Source organism: Octodon degus, unplaced genomic scaffold, assembly GCF_000260255.1.
Source record: "Octodon degus isolate 3935 unplaced genomic scaffold, OctDeg1.0 scaffold00033, whole genome shotgun sequence".
In the NCBI taxonomy this organism is placed as follows: Eukaryota; Metazoa; Chordata; class Mammalia; order Rodentia; family Octodontidae; genus Octodon; species Octodon degus.
This window is the reverse complement of record NW_004524609.1, coordinates 7,484,351-7,500,253: the sequence shown is the minus strand read 5'-3', so window position 1 is coordinate 7,500,253 and position 15,903 is coordinate 7,484,351. Positions and strand designations below refer to the sequence as shown.

The 15,903-nt window shown below is 50.1% G+C and overlaps 1 protein-coding gene across 7 annotated transcripts in view; it reads right to left on the bottom strand.

Moving 5' to 3' along the window:
- The window catches only part of Arsg (arylsulfatase G), a 150,671-nt gene that overhangs the window by 85,606 nt on the left and 49,162 nt on the right, over positions 1-15,903 (bottom strand). The window lies entirely within an intron of this gene.

Below are 15,903 nucleotides of genomic sequence, written 5' to 3'. Positions count from 1 at the left end.
CAGCAGCCCCACACCCTGGGGACAAAATGATGCTGTGCACATGATGCCCCCGCCCTTTTGCTGTCACTTCTAGACCTTCCCCAGGCTCCAGGGTGAGCTCTTGCCCATGTCACCCTGCAGGGCATTTTCGGAAGGCGCCAGTCTCCCCAGCCCTTGTGCACTTAGTGTCTCCTGCCCCACCCCAACCCTTCCCTCTCCCCTGGCCCACAAACCATTCCTCATCCCACAGTTGCTGGGCAACAACAACCAGAAGCGCCTCCTCAGAAGCGCCTCTTCTTGTCCTGCTTGTCATGGACCCTGCGCTCACTGCCATCTTGCTAGACAGAGCCTGCGCACCTTGCCGTGCCTGCCCCTGACCTGGGAGCTGTGGGCAGCACCCACCTCCCTAGGCTGTCACCATCCAGTCTCCGCCTGCTTCCAGGATCAAGTCCTGAGCCTCCCAGGTAGCTGCTGCTGCCGCAGGGAGTAGAAGAAAGCTGAGCAGCCCTCAGCCTGCTCTTCCGTTCCCCTACTGTGTTCACAAAACCTGGCTACTGCCCATCTGCCTGGGCTCACACGACTGCACCCCTGGGGAAGAGCTGCCACGTATGGGGGTGATGCTCGGACCGGACTTTATGCTGATTTTCTCTGTCCAGGGGAGGCGTCAGAAGCAGCCGCCTTCACAGTCTGTGGAAATCAACTACAGGGGATTCAACCCACTCAGCCCTCGCCAGAGCAGACTCTCTGCGCTTGCCTGGTAGACTACAGTTGGAAAATACTGCTGTACCTCATAACATTATATTAAAATAATCATAAAATGACTTGCATATAATTACGGTAGAGAATCTGATTAGGTTTGATGCACGCATATTCCAGTGAAGCTATGAATACAATGAAGAAAATGAAACGTGTGTTAGGAGTGGCTGAAGCTGGAAACTGGTCATCGGGGGAGGGCAGGAGCAGGCCTTCATGCCTAGGCAGTCAAACTCCCCCAGTCTTGGGGAAAGCCTCCTGCCTGGAGGATTCCAGCTATGAGCCGTTAGGCAACTTTCTATCTCCTGATACTAACTTTGCAAAGGTATAAATACTCACCTCTACTGTTCTTTGAGTCCTCTGCCCATCAGGCAAACGGGCACCACCTGACCCAGCCCTTGTCTTCTTGTCTATCTTTTCCTCATTCCTGCTGCCATTTCTCCCCAGGGTACACCAAGACACTGGACGAGTCTCCACACATCTGCGATTCTCAGAAGTTTCCTCATCCACTTCGGATGCCCTCCCAGGTTTCCCTGTCCTGTCCCACCACATCCCCTGGCAAGGACTGACCTACCTACCTTCTTTCATGTGGATGTACTTTCATTTTCTAGAAATGCATATGAGTATATGTAATGTAGCCTGCCTGGCTTTTTTCATTAAGCATAGTCATCTGAGATCAATCCACAGCCTGCTCTAGTTTTGCTGCGGAGAGATCCATTGCATGGGTTACTACAGCTTGTCCGTTCACTCAGCTGCTGGTTGATGTTTATGTTGTAATTTGAAGTTATTAAAAACAGAGCTCAAAAAAAATAAAAATAAAAACAGAGCTCATATGAAAGTTCTTATGGAAATCTCTTAAGCACGTGAACAGTATTAAAAGGGCTGGTCACCTGGTGGTGTGTGTGTGTCTTAGTTACTTTTCTCATTGCTGGGACAAATACTTAACACTCCAAATTAAAGGAAGGTTTATTTAGCTTAGGGTCTGTAGAGATTTCAGCCCATAATCAGCTGAGTCTAGGGCAGGGCGGCTTGGCAGAGGGGCACGGCAGGGGAGAAATACTTTACAGCAGGCAAGGGGTGAAAACGCAAGCAAGCAGGACATTGGCGACAGGCCTGTCTTTGTTCCTTGTCGTATCTTATCCAAGCCACCTGCTCTTCCGGCTGATAGCATGCACACATTCTAGAACCAGCCAGCTCCAAAAAGCCCCACCTATTGCCTCATGGGGCTTTACAGAAATATCAAGACACAAGCCATGACAGTATCTATGTGTGTTCTCTTTGCATGAGCCACTGAGCTGTTTTCTGCAGGGTCTGAAGAATTCCGCTCCCTCGCCAGCACTTTGTGTGATCAGACTTTGGAAGTTTAGTTATTCAACAGGGATGGAGTGGTAGCCACGTAGTTTAAATTTTCTCTAGTTTATGTCTATTTAGAATAACTTTCATATACTCATTTGATACATAGTTGCTTCCCCTGGTGAAATCTCTTTTGAAATCATGTAGCCTCTATGTTCTGTTTTTAGAATTTTTTACTTGTTGGGTATCAAAGTCTTTTTTTTTTTTTATGTATTTGGTACACAGCTTGGCCTCATAGTGAGCCTCTTGTATCAACATCTTTTACATGATATTAAAGATGTTGTTCAGGAGACAGATGGATGGCCTGCAAATGTTTTATTCCAATCAGTCCTTTCACTCCTAACATTGTCGTTCAAGGGCCCACTCCTCGTGTTGATGCAAACCAATTTCTCCCTTTCTGTTCTTCCATGGATCTTGTATCCGTAGGAAATCTCCACTTAACCCACGAGCACAAAGGTTTTGTCCTATAGAAAGCTCATCAATTTACTTTTCCATATTGGTCTTTGATCCATTTTGAGCTCATCCTCCTATGGTTAAGGAGCAGGGAGGACAGCCTCTGGCTTTTGTCTGGCTCTCGGGTGCCCATTACTACATGTGTCCAAATCCATTTGTCAGAAACATTGTCCTTTGTCCATTAAATCACCTTTGCCTTTTCCATGTGAGCAGTCCCTGTGTGTGGCTCACAGGGCTTTGATTCTGCCCCACGGGCCTATCACACCTGCCTCTTGATTACAATAAAACCTATCACTGACCACTCTGCATTGCCTGTGGAAGGTGGCTTCAAGAATTGTGGCCTCACCATTTTTACCACATGTGGCCAGGTGCATCTGAAATGCATTTCACAATGTAGTGGCATCTAACTCGGACTACTTCCTAAACCATTTTTAAAATACTGAGATGGAAACCTTATGTATTCTATAGCCTACGCTTAAATTCCTGATAACATCACCCACAAAAGCAGTTTGCACAAAAGGGGCACGGAAAGAGTGGGACCACATAGGTGACAGCAGAGGAAGCGATCCTAAAACATAACACAGGACAGAGGATCACAGAAAGAGAACCCGAGAAGCAGCCCACCTCCAGGCTCCTCCCCACAAGTAATCGAAACAGTAACCCTCCTTGGGCACACTGTGCATTAGAGGTGGGGTGTCAAGAGAGGGCCAGCATGTAATCTAGCAAATTAAACAACATTAATTATAGACTAGGATACAGATAGAGTGTGCTGTGCGTCCCTGGGAGGGACCCGGATGGTAGCTGCCTGGGGCTAAACACTGGATAATCTTGGTCAGCCCTCCATAGCAATGCAGCCTCCAACCCTTTGTATTCCTTTTATTTGGAATTTTTTTTTTTGGCAGTACTGGGGACTGAACTCAGGACCTTTCGCTTGCCAGGCAGGCACTTATACCAGGAGCTGTCTCCTCGGCCCTATATGTAAATATTTAAATAATCTATAATCTTAGCACTCTGAGAGGCTGGGCAGGATCATAAATTCGAGCCTAGTTTGACCAATTTAGTGAGATCTTGTCTCTAAGCACATTAATTAATTAATCAATTAATTAAAATAGGTTAAGGATCAGCTCAGTGTGAAGGCCTTGGTTTCAAATCTCAGTACCACAAAAAATAAATACATAAAACAACTATGAAATGCTGAATGACAATAATGCACCCTATATTCATAAGAGTGTTTTACTTATACTTCTTCCCTGGCCCTCCTGGCCTACTGTCTCTCCGCAGTGTTAGATCATGTCTCAAAATATAAAATGAAGGGCTGGGGAGATAGCTCCGAGGCTTAAGCACCTACCTGGCAAGCATGAGGATCTGAGTTCGATTCCCAGCCCTGCATGCCATGCCGGCCTCAGAACCAAGCGTGGTGGAAGGTGGAGGCAGGAGGATCACTGTGAGTTCGAGACTAGCCTGGGGACTAAAAAAGTGAGCACAAGGCCAGCCCAAACTGCACAGCAAGACCTTGTCTCAATAATAATAGTAATAGTAATAATAATAATAATAATAATAATTGTCTAGGATGCAGCTTAGTGAAGACTCTGGGTTCAATCCTCAGCATTAAAAAGGAGGAAGAGATAAGAAGTAAAGCCATGCTGTTATGCTGAGCTGTAGGGGACTCAGGGCGACAATTTCTGGCATTGCCAGTCAAGCGGAAGACCCAATACTATTATGGGCTACTGGACTCTTTTAGAATATTTTGCTGAATTAACACACCTATAATATTCAAATGATGGAACTAAACAAAAAAGGGGATACAGATGAATGTCCATTTTGTATCTCTGTATATGGTTACATTCTCTTAATGAATAGAGGGATTTGTTCTAATGGTGTTCGTAAATAGGATATCAAGTCCGCATCTTGAACAGCAATTAACCACTAGGAAGAGAGTATGCAATGTGTTAATTATTGAAACTGTCTTACCAATTTGATTTGAAACTGTCTCATTGCTATTTCTCTCTCAATAGAATTATGGAAAAAAAGGAGGAAGAGGAGGAGGAGAAAGAAAGAAGAGGAGAAGGCAGAGAGGAGGAAGGAGGGGAGAGGGGAGGGAGGAACAGAAGAGGCAAGGGGCGGAGAAATCTAGTCAAAGCGTCACACTCTCCACTTTACAGATGAGGAAACTGAGGCGCCGAGGGTGGAAGCAGCTTTCCCAAGCCCAGCGCCTTCCCAAAGCCGGTGCCGCGTTGTCAACTGGGCTACACTGAGGACAGGACAATGAGGAGACGGCAGCTGAATCTCAGCCCACATCCCCTCCGCTCCACTCAGAGATGATGGCCAGCCACCCCGGCGTCCCAGGAACGAGTCATCAGTCAGGGAGCCGGTGTCAGGCCGGCAAAGTCCCGAGACTCACGCCAGGCGCCAGCCCCGGAGCCTGACCCACCGCACACACCAAAAGGCGCAGGTGTGCCTGGCCTGGCTCACTCGCAGGGTCGTCGACCTGTTTGCTTTCTGGACCCAAATTACACAGGAAGTCGGAATCTGCAATTTGCCACGGTGCACGTGAAGCTCACGCACGCTAAGGGAGTTCCAAGGGGCCTGGGAAAGGAGCTTCGGTGTGGCAGGCCCCGCGCGACGTTGCCCGCTGCGAGTGTGCCTGCTTCCTCGTCCTCTTTTCCTTCTTTCTCTTCCTCCTCTTCTTTTTCTCCTTTTTCTCTTCCTCCTCTTTTTCTTTTTAATTCAGGTTCATTTATTTAATTTTAATTTTTATAAGCATGTACTTGTGGCACATAATGATCATGTGCTTCACTGGACACTGGTAATGCATAGAACGCTTCTTAATTATTTTTCTGTCCCCTTTCTCTCTCTTCCTCCTCCTAAATTCATTTTCCATAATGGGACTGACACTCAAAGGCTGCTGACCGCCGTGTGTTTTCGCCTGGTGCCATGAACTAAATGCATTCCCCAGTGTGGTGGGAGCCGAGGGTGGGGCCTTGGAGGAGCAGCTGGCTCTGGAGGGGGTCACGGTGGCCCAGCCTCCGTGCTGAGATGCGCACTGTCCATAAAAGACTCTCAGCCGTAGGCTGTTTGCCTACCAGAAGCAAGGCAGAAATTCAGTCCCCACCCCTGTAAAAAGCAAAAAGAAGAAAAAAAAAAAAAATCACAGCTGACTCTCTGCCCCGCTCAGCCCCCCATAAGAATATCTTCCTTGCCGGAAGCTTGCCCTGTGTCCTGTTTTCAACTTTTTCTCTGAATGTGGGCTCTCTTCAGACACGTCAGTAGCATCATCTTGGGATCTACTGCAGCCCTTTTCTCCAGCAAGACAAAGCTTTAGGCTGCCCTGCAGACTGACGCTTCTATGGCGGTGGGGCTTGGGGGGGGGGCAACTGCAGCTGCAGGCACAGTGCCTCGGTAGCAGCCCTGCTCCGGTAGCGGCGATGAATGAACAAAGTTTGAAAAAGCCTGGCTTGGCGGCCCATGCCTATAATCCCAGCAGTTGGGAGGCTGAAGCAGGACTGCTGTAAAGGTAAGGCCTGCCGGCCCAGGCTATATGTTGAGTTCTAGGCCAGAGTGAACACCTAACAGGATCCTGCCTCAAAAAAAAAAAAAAAAAAAGAGAGAGAGAGAGAGAAGAAAATTTTAAAAAGTAAAGCTCAGGTCATTTGAATGAAAAAATGTGTTGATAATTACTTCAGGTATGCTTCCAGGGCTTGATCTCTTCCCCCACAGTGTGTTAAAGTTCATAGCTTAATTCTCAGAAACCTTCTTATTTCTTTTATTTTCAGGTCTTTGGAAAACCCTGGCTGTAGCCACCCACCTGCCTCTCCCAAAGGGCACAGCCCTGAAAACTGGCCATTGCCTGTCCCCTTCTCCTGCCCACTGTGTCCCTTTGGTGGGGACTAATTAATAAGCACTAAAGTGTCCTCATTATGTGGAAAGGTTTTTTTGTTTTTTCCCCGAATCTGTCTAGGCAGGCTTGGACCAGTTCACCAACAGGGGTCCTCATTAAAGCCTGAAAATACATTGCCCAGCAGAGCGGGAGCTCCGGAGCCAGACATCACAGCGGCTTGTTAACAAGAAAATCAGCACAAATTAAGACACAGCCAGACAGGAAACAAAGCCACTTCACATTGCATAAATTGCGTGCATTAGAACCAGGGAACCTGGGCCATGGAAAGGCTGCCATGAGCCCTAACCCTGTGAAGTTCAGCATGTTCAGCCTTCATTTACAAAAAAATTAAAATAGATGATGAGGCTTTCCATGACAACTCTCTAAATTGCTGTGTGACCGGAATAAAAACTACCCTTGTTCCATTCATAATTTAAAGACTTGGAGGTGGAAATGGGTTTATTTGTTTGTGTTTGTTTGTTTTTTGTATTTAGTACAGGGTCTGCAGGATCTCACTACACAGTTCGGACTCATAGTGATCCTCTTGTTTTTAGACTCCCAAGCGCTGGGATTACAGGTATGTGCCACCACAACCAGTCTTAGCTGTCATCTCAGTGCACTCCAGGAGTGGGGCCAGCACGCCGGAGGGATCGAACCCTGGTTCCTGTGCCTGCCTAAGCAGGTTGGCCCGGAAGCAGATTTTAAAAGTCATTTGCTGTGGCCTTTGTGTGTAGGATAGGGCAGTGGCAACTGGGAAAATGCTACAGCAAGCCTTATACAAAGGACAGCCAGCTCAGCACAGCCCCGCTTTGCCCACTGTGAAATGGGAAGACAGCGGACCCACGTCTCAGAAGGCCGCCACATGAGACCCTTAGGAGGATGGGGGTGTGGGCCCTTTGTGGACCACAGCATGCGCAGCCACAGAGAGTGAGCTTGGTTCTGTTACTCAATCACTCACTCACTCCTCAGCTCCTGCTCCTGTCCTTTCCGAAAGCATTCCTGGCACCTGGGCTTGGTGTGGTCCTCGGCAAGCCCCCCTTTTCTCTCTGCACATTCACATAAGAGCGCATGCCAGCAGCACATGGGGCCACCTCGGTGACTCCAGATCTGGCAATGCTGCCCACAGGCCCAGCCCTGAGTGAAGCCGCTCCACGGGGCCCTGCCAGGTGGCCCCTGCCTCCATGCCACCACCAGGGGCCCTGCCAGCCGCTCCAGCACATTCCATCCCCAATGCGGGCCAAGGACTCCAGGATTTCTGGGCTCCAGGACTGAGTCCAAAGATGTCAACGTAAACATGGCTCCCATCTGCAGCTCCTCCTGTCCATCAGCCCAGCCTGCCATTCCCCAGGTTCAACCCCAAGGCCAGGAGGGCCCCGGCTCCCGCTTGGGTCAGGGGTGAGTTCCAGCACCTAGGACAGGGCCCTGGCGAGGTCCGCGGGAAGGTCTGTTAAGGGACCTGTCAGCTGTGGGCTTGCTTGGCCCCTGCCCCGCCTCCGCTGAGGTACTTTTCCTCCTCTTCTATCACGGTTTGGGGCTTTGCAAGGGGAACAGTTTAATACAGGACACAGTTTATAAAACTATAATGAATCACCCACAGAATCATATACACGGAATACAGGAAATCTGTCCACACACTAAAGACCAAAGAATCCAGCTGGAGGCCTGGAGCCCATGATAGTGTCCTGCACGAGTTCAGCTGAAGTCCTAGAGCCCATAACAGCGCCTCCCACAGGTCCCACTGGAGGCGTACAGCCCACGGCAATGTCTCATGTCGGCCCACTTCACAGATCTAGGCTGGAAAGGCCCAAAGGTCAGTGGAAGCTAGAAAGTCTGTGCCAGAGGGGTGAAGGAGCTGTACTAGCAGGCCAAGGGATCTGGACTGCAGCCAGGAAGCGACGCTCAAGGTGAGGACCAGAGCTCCCCCAAGACGAACCATAGCCGTTCTCAGCGACAACGAAGGTTCCAAGCTCCTCTAGCGACAAGGACAGCCAAGTTCACCAGGAAAGCCAACAAGACAAGGTCACCCAGCAGTACAGCCCAGGAGAACCAAGGCTTCCAACAGCTCCAACAGCATCTCCAAACAGCCTCCCTGACAGCCTTGCAACAGTTCTGCCTTTGATGCTGCTGGCAACAGTCCCCAGGTGGGCCTCCCACACCCAGCACCCTGCTGGCTCAGTTCAGCAGGGTGTGACAAGCTGACTACCAGTTAGCTATCCGCTACACCGTCTAAGCTCCACTTTTTAAAAAGTTCTTATTTATTTACTTATTTGGTACAAGGTCTTACTACGCAACTCAGATTCATAGTGATCCTCCTGGCTCAGCCTCCCCAGCGCTGGGATTACAGGGGTGCGCCTCCACGCCCAGTCTCAGTGACGAGCATGGTGGCAGGGCCAACACGACATGCGGTATTGGGAATCAAATCCGGGTCCTTGGGCTTGCCTGGCAGACACTTAGACTGCTGAACTATCTCCCCAGTCCTAACCCCCCCCCACTTTTTTTTTTTTTTTTTTGATGCTGAGGACCGAACCCAGGGCTTCCAGCTTGCTAGGAAACCTTCTACTACTGAGCTAAATCCCCAGCCCCAGCCCCACTCTTTTTAAAGGTCCCAGTTCTTGAGCCACACAGATGCAATAATGGAGCCCTCTCTTCACTGTGCTCTAGAGAAATGCCTTCTTCTTCCTAGAGCCTCACCACACCATCTTTTCTCTTTCTACTGTGTTTTCAGGACTGAGCTAGACTCCCAAGTCTTCTAAGCACTGGACTGATTCTGTCCCCTGTGCTGTCATGCCGGTTATACCAACTCGTGTCACACAAGCTCAAGGACCAGGGACGGGACACGCACGTGGCGGGAACTTCCACTCTGCCCGCTCATCACCCTCCAGAGTTCTGAAGGCAGGTTTCTGGTCTCCCTTAGCTATCAGAAGTACCTCTCTGAAGCGCACAGCTGGCTGACGTCTCTGGGTTTGTCTCGTGACCAACTCTTCACAGAGACTCTCTGTTGTCCAACTGTACCAGAAGCTTAAGAGAGGAACTGCGCCAGCCCCTGGATGGCGGGGACAGGATGGCACAGAGGCCCAGGGGTTACTGTTTCAGTGCTTTGTCTTTGAGCTAAGATTGGAGACCACCAAGGTCACTACATTTCTCCACGTTCCACCGGACAGTCGGGAGGTAAACCTGCAGCCTCTTCTGCTGGGTCTTCATCTTGCCTGGCTAATAGATAGGTGGGCATGACCTGATTCTTATGCCTGTCTGACCTTCTGCCTACCCAGGTGCAAACACCCAAAGCAGTCCCGAAGTGCCTTCCTGCAGAAGCTGAGAAAACAGAATGGGAACTCCCGAGGTGGGCAGTGGTGGGAAGGGCTCTCCCTCCTCCTGGAAGGGTCTCGTTCAGCACTGAGCTTCCCACCTCAGCTCTCAGAGAGCAAGCCACACAGCAAGACCTCAGTACTTGCCTGGTGACAGGTGCTAGCCCAGTTCACATCCTCACTCCCTCCCTGGGCAAACGCAGACTCTGCCCCCCACCAGGGAACAGCAGGAAGGCTAAGAAAGAGCCCTGAGAGGCAGTGGGGCAGATAAATTCGAGTGACTCCTGAGAACAGAAATCAACCCAGGTGCTGAATGAATTGGCAGCTCAATTCATTCCACGTCAAGGCCCTTCTGAGAAGCAACCCCAACTCCCTGGGGGCCTCTGACCTTTCAGCAGTAACTATTGATCTGCGATGCCGGATGCCAGGCTGTGCCACTACCCACAATTCTGAGTGGCAGAGGCAGAGGCAGCAGCGCTGACCTGACTCAGAACCGAAGTGGAGGCAGGCAGAAAGTGAGAGCCAGGTGGAGAGCTAACTATTGCTAATCGATGCGCATAAGTAACTGTAGTTACACCACCCTAGGAGCTCTTCCTCTGAGCCTGCCTGGCTGATAACTCCAGGGAGTGGGGAGGATCAGAGCTCCACTAGGGGCACCACCCTCTCCCACTATCCTCCTTCGGACCCCTCAGAGACCCACGGGTCCCCACTGCTCTTTTCCTTCCACCTCCGTTGAGTTTTGTAGGTTTCGTGGTGGTTTTAGTGTCTCAATACTGCGCTTGTGATGTCCACATGGCTTACCTCGTAGGTTCCTCACAACAATCCTGTGATGTAGGTGCCACTGTCCTCCCATTGTATGGATGAACACACTGAGGCCCAGCAAGATTTAGTAACTATCTCAGTGTCCCAGAGCCAACAAGGAACAGACCCAGGCAGTCTGGATCCAAAGCCTATGCTGCAAGTGACTCATGCAACCCAAAAGCTTTGCTCCAAGGCTTCAAACAGGAACACATATTACTTGAGAACCTACTAAGTATCAAGCTCTGTTTTGGGCACGAGAGGCATGGACAAGATAGATGAGGTCACTCTTCTAGGGAGCTGACACACCAGTGTGAGAAAAGGAATAGAGAGAGATCGTTTTAAGCTGGGCATGGTGGTGCACACCTGTAAGCCCAGTATTCGGGAAGCTGAGGCAGGAGGAGGATCCTGAGTTGAAGGGCAGCCCAGGCTGTATAGCAAATCCCAAGTCAGCTTGGACTACATAAGGAGCTAAAAAAGAAATGATTTCAGCAGTGGTACAGAGAGCGAAACAGGAGGGCGACGTACTGCACGCAGAAGGGGCGGTGATTTGTAGACTCGTCAGGAAAGGGCTCTGCAATGCCACAACAGGGAGGAAAGCCCAGAGGGGGAGCAGGGACCCCCAGGGAATGCCAAGAGGGAGAGCTTATGAGTCAGGGGCAATGGCAAGCAAAGGGCCATGCGGCAGGACAAAGTGAGTGATCCAGAAATTGTGCGCAGTGTTAGGAGCTCAGTGTTAGGAGCCCTGAGCTCCCAGGGACAAGGAGGTACAGCAGGGTCAGCAGCTACATCTGTACCCTCAGCAAACACACACTCCCCGCCGGCCACCCCTCCTCACTGGCAGCTGTGTCCGCCTTCCCAGTGACTGATCTCTGTGACACATTTCTCGGGTTGCCTTGTAGACACGGATGTGCGTGGAGAGATCCCACCTGCCCTCCCTGGAGCAGCCCGTACGGCGAAGCCAACCCAAGCCTCGCTGCTCATTCCCTGGTACCTCCTAGCCCGGTACGCTCCACAGCTCGGCTTGAACGCTGGCTGGGCCACTCACCAGCCTGGGCCCAGCTTCCCACCCAGGCAGCAAGACACAAATTCTTTTTGCTGGGAATGAAATGAGCTGACAGTCCACCAGCCGCCTTGCGAGTGTTCTTATTGCAGCTATTATGGGATCAACAGGGATTTGCCTCTGCAGCTCCCCCTCCCCCTCCATGGCGGGTCGTTTAGACCTTTCAGCCTGCAGAGCAGCCACTTCACAGTGGTGGTCCCAATGCACATTCTCCTAATGACAAAAATCGCTATCCCAGGGCTGGCCAGATAGATAGCTCAGTAGATTAACGCTCCTGCTTAGGCAGACGCGGGGACCAGGGTTTGATTCCCGGAGTGCCCTGCTGGCTCTGCCCCCAGCGCGTGCTGAGAAGGCAATTGAGACTGGGCGTGGTGGCACACGCCTGTAATCCCAGCGCTTGGGAAGCTGAAAACAGGAGAATCACTACAAGTCCAATCTACGTAGGAAGACCCTGTAGACCCTATACTATATACATAAAAAAAATAAAAATGGCTATCATCTATCCCATAGCTGTGTATACTGAGTACCACGTTTATGCTAATTGCTTCACGGAGCACTTCCTGTAACCCTCAGATCTTACAGGCAGGATGTTATCACTGTCCCCATAAACAAAAGAGGAAAGGAGCGCTCTGAGGATTACCTGGAAAGCGGCAGAGGTGGGTTTTGAACTCAAGCCCTCTGTCACCAGAGCCTGCCCATTTAAGCATGATAATCAGTCTTCATTGCAGAATTTTTTTAATTCTTTTTTTAAATGTATTTATTTATCTATCTATTTATTTATCTATTTTGTGTGTGTGTGGCCAGCTCAGCCCACCAGGGTGCAGGGCTGGCTGGCATGTGGTGCTGGGGATTGAACCGCGGTCTCTGTGCTTTGCTTAGCTTAGCTTGTTCTAAGTAGGTGCTTTAGACCACTGAGCCATCTCACCAGCCCCATTGCAGAATTTTTTTTTAAAAAAATTTTGAGATAGGATCTTGCTATGTAATCTAGGCTGGTGCTGAATTCACTATGAGGCCCAGGCTGGCCTTGAACTCTTGGTGATCCTCCTGTCAGCCTCCTGAGTACTAGGATTACAAGCATGTGCCATACCCACTAGCAAGTATTTATCAAAGCTAGACAGAGGAGCAGCTTTGTCTAGCTCTGATAAATGGCCCCAGATCCCTGGGTGTGCCTATAATTCCAGAATTCCAGAAGGCTTAGGAAGGACAGTTCAAGCACAGCCTGGTCAACTTAACGAGACCCTGACACACAATAAAAAAATTTAAAAGGGGATGGGGATGTAGCTCAGGGCAAACACTTGTTTGAAAGTTCAAATCCCAGTATGTCTGTCTCTCTGTCTCTCTATCTCTCTGTCTCTCTGTCTCTCTCTCTCTCTCTCTCTCTCTCTCTCTCTCTCACACACACACACACACACACACACACACACAATTACTGAATATCTGCTATATTACAGACTATGTTAGGAACACAGGGGAAAAAAAATCTGAAATCTCACTAATCCTACCAGATTGAAGAGGTTCTCCCCATAGATTAAAGCAGTCCAGAACCTGGGAATGTGACCTCAGAGTATTTACACATATAATCCAGTAAAGATCAGGCCATCCTGGACTAGGGCAGATCTTGAGTCCTCTTAGAACAAGAATATTTGGGGCTGGGGAGATAGCTCAGCAGTCTAAATGCCTGACTGGTAAATGCAAGGACCTGGGTTCAATCCCTGGTACCACATGGTATTGAAACTGGGCCTGATGGCCCATGCCTGTCATCCCAGCACTGAGGAGGCTGAGACAGGAGGACTGCTACAAGTCAGAGCTGCATAGCCAGACCCTGCACCAAATAAATAAATAAATAAATAAATAAATAAATAAATAAATGATTTTAACAAAGAAGAAAAATATTTGGGCGCAAGCGCACATAAAAACCAAGCAGAACCATGTAAGAACCAAAGCAGAGCCTGGAGTCTGTTAGCCATGGATTGCTAAGTAGCAACAGAAGCCAGAAAAGGGGCGAGGCATGGATTTCCTCTCTGAACACCCTGCCGACTCCTCCATGGTGGACTTGCGGACTCCTGAACTACACAGAGATACCTTCATGTTTCCAGCCAGCAACAAATTTGTAGCAATTTGTTCCCACAGCCCTGGGAAAGCAACACCCTCATAAAAAGAAGACGAGGGAGAGGAGACTCCCCCACGTCACACTCCAGTCCTATTTGGTAATGAGAGCTCGTGTCTGAAAATCGCAGTTCCCCACCGGCCATGAGTAGGCAGCGGCAGAAGCCAGCGATGAATCAATCCCTGGCCTCACAGGAAGCCAGCTTTCCTGTCAACAAGCAGAGCACGAAAACATGTGGTCCGCTGGCCAGAGGGCCAGTCACCTGGCCACTGTCACAGGTTCAGAGGCGAGAACATGATCACAAAGGGAAGAAAAAAAAAATTGGAAGGCCCTAGAAACTGGTTTGCATCTGACCCTCCCATGAGATCCTGCTTAGGATGAGTGTGCTGGTGGATGCAGCTCAAGAAAACGGCCTATGGGCCGGCCAGATAGCTCAGCGGACTAACGCGCCTCCTCAGGCGGAGCGCAGCAGCGGGGTTCGCTCCCAGTGCCATGGCAGCCCCGCCCCCAGGGAGTATTGGGATGGTGACTGAGACTGGGCGTGGTGGCGCGCGCCTGTAATCCCAGCGCTTGGGAGGCTGAGACAGGAAGACCACTACAAGTCTGCTCTCCATAGTGAGACCCTGTAGACCCTGTGCCAAATACATTTTTTAAAGAAAAAAGAAGGTCTAGGGCCATGGAGTTAGCTCAGAGGTCAAGTGCCTGCCTCGGAAGTGCAAGGATCTAGGTTCAATCCCTGGTACCACATGCTACGCTGGCCCCAGATCCCTGGGTGTGCTATGCCAGCTCCTGAAACAGCTTGTAATCCCAGAGCTGGGGAGGCTGAGACAGGAGGACCACCACAAGTCCAAGCTGTGTAGCAAGGCCCTGTACCAAATACATAAATAATAAAAACTAGACCTCTCAAGTGGCAGCTAAAATGATAGGCCTGCTGTCTCCCTACAAACCCGCTGCAGGCTGAAAACAGGAGTTTATAAGTACTTGGCAGCCTAGCTCCTTTTGGAGGTCTTGTAAATGTGACGTCTGGATTAAATCTCCCCATTAGAAAAAAGTTTCTAGATGTGAAATCTGAGATAACCTTTCAGGGCATTTAAGCTCCTAAAGTCTTTTCTCCCCTAGTACTACAGACTGACCCCAGGGCCCTGGCACTGAGATACATCCCCAGCACTTTATTTATTCATTTATTGTCTTTTTGAGACAGGGTCTTGCTATGCAGCTCAGGCTAGCCTTGAGCTCACTCTGTAGCTCACCCAAGCTGTTCTCAAACTCACAACAATCCCCCTGCCTCAGCCTCCTGAGCACTGGCTTACAGGCATGTACTGCCATGTAGTGATAGGCTCTTGCTAAGCACCTCAAATGCCCATGCTGGGCTTGAATTTACAGTTGTACTGCCTCAGCCTTCCAGACTGCTGGGGTTACAGGATTATGCCACCATGCCCACCCCTGCTGTAAGTTTTACTTTGCTTTTAATGGTCTCCTTTGTATATTCCTAAGATGCACACCATGTCATCAGACGGATGGATGGATGGATGAGTGAATGGGTGGGGCAGTGGATGGATGGATGGATGGATGGATGGATGGATGGATGGGTAGATGGATGAGTGCATGAGAGTGGGGATGGATGGATGGGTGGATAGGTGGATGGGTGGGTGGGTGGATAGATGGGTGTGTGGGTGGGTGGATGCATGGATGGATGGGTGGATGGATAGAAGGGTAGGTGGGTGGAGTGGGTAGGTGGGTGGATAGATGGGTGTGTGGGTGGGTGGATGGATGGATAGATGGGTGTGTGGGTGTGTGGGTGGGTGGATGGATGGATAGATGGGTGTGTGGGTGGGTGGATGCATGGATAGATGGATGGGTGGATGGATAGATGGGTGTGTGGGTGGAGTGGATAGGTGGGTGGATAGATTGGTGTGTGGGTGGGTGGATGCATGGATGGGTGTGTGGGTAGGTGGATAGATGGGTGTGTGGGTGGATGGATGCATGGATGGTTGTGTGGGTGGATGGATAGATGGGTGTGTGGGTGGATGGATAGATGGGTGTGTGGGTGGGTGCATGCACGGATGGATGGATGGGTAGATGGATAGATGGGTGTGTGGGTGGATGGATGCATGGATGGTTGTGTGGGTGGATGGATAGATGGGTGTGTGGGTGGATGGATGCATGGACAGATGGATGGGTGGGTGGATAGATGGGTGTGTGGGTGGGTGATGCA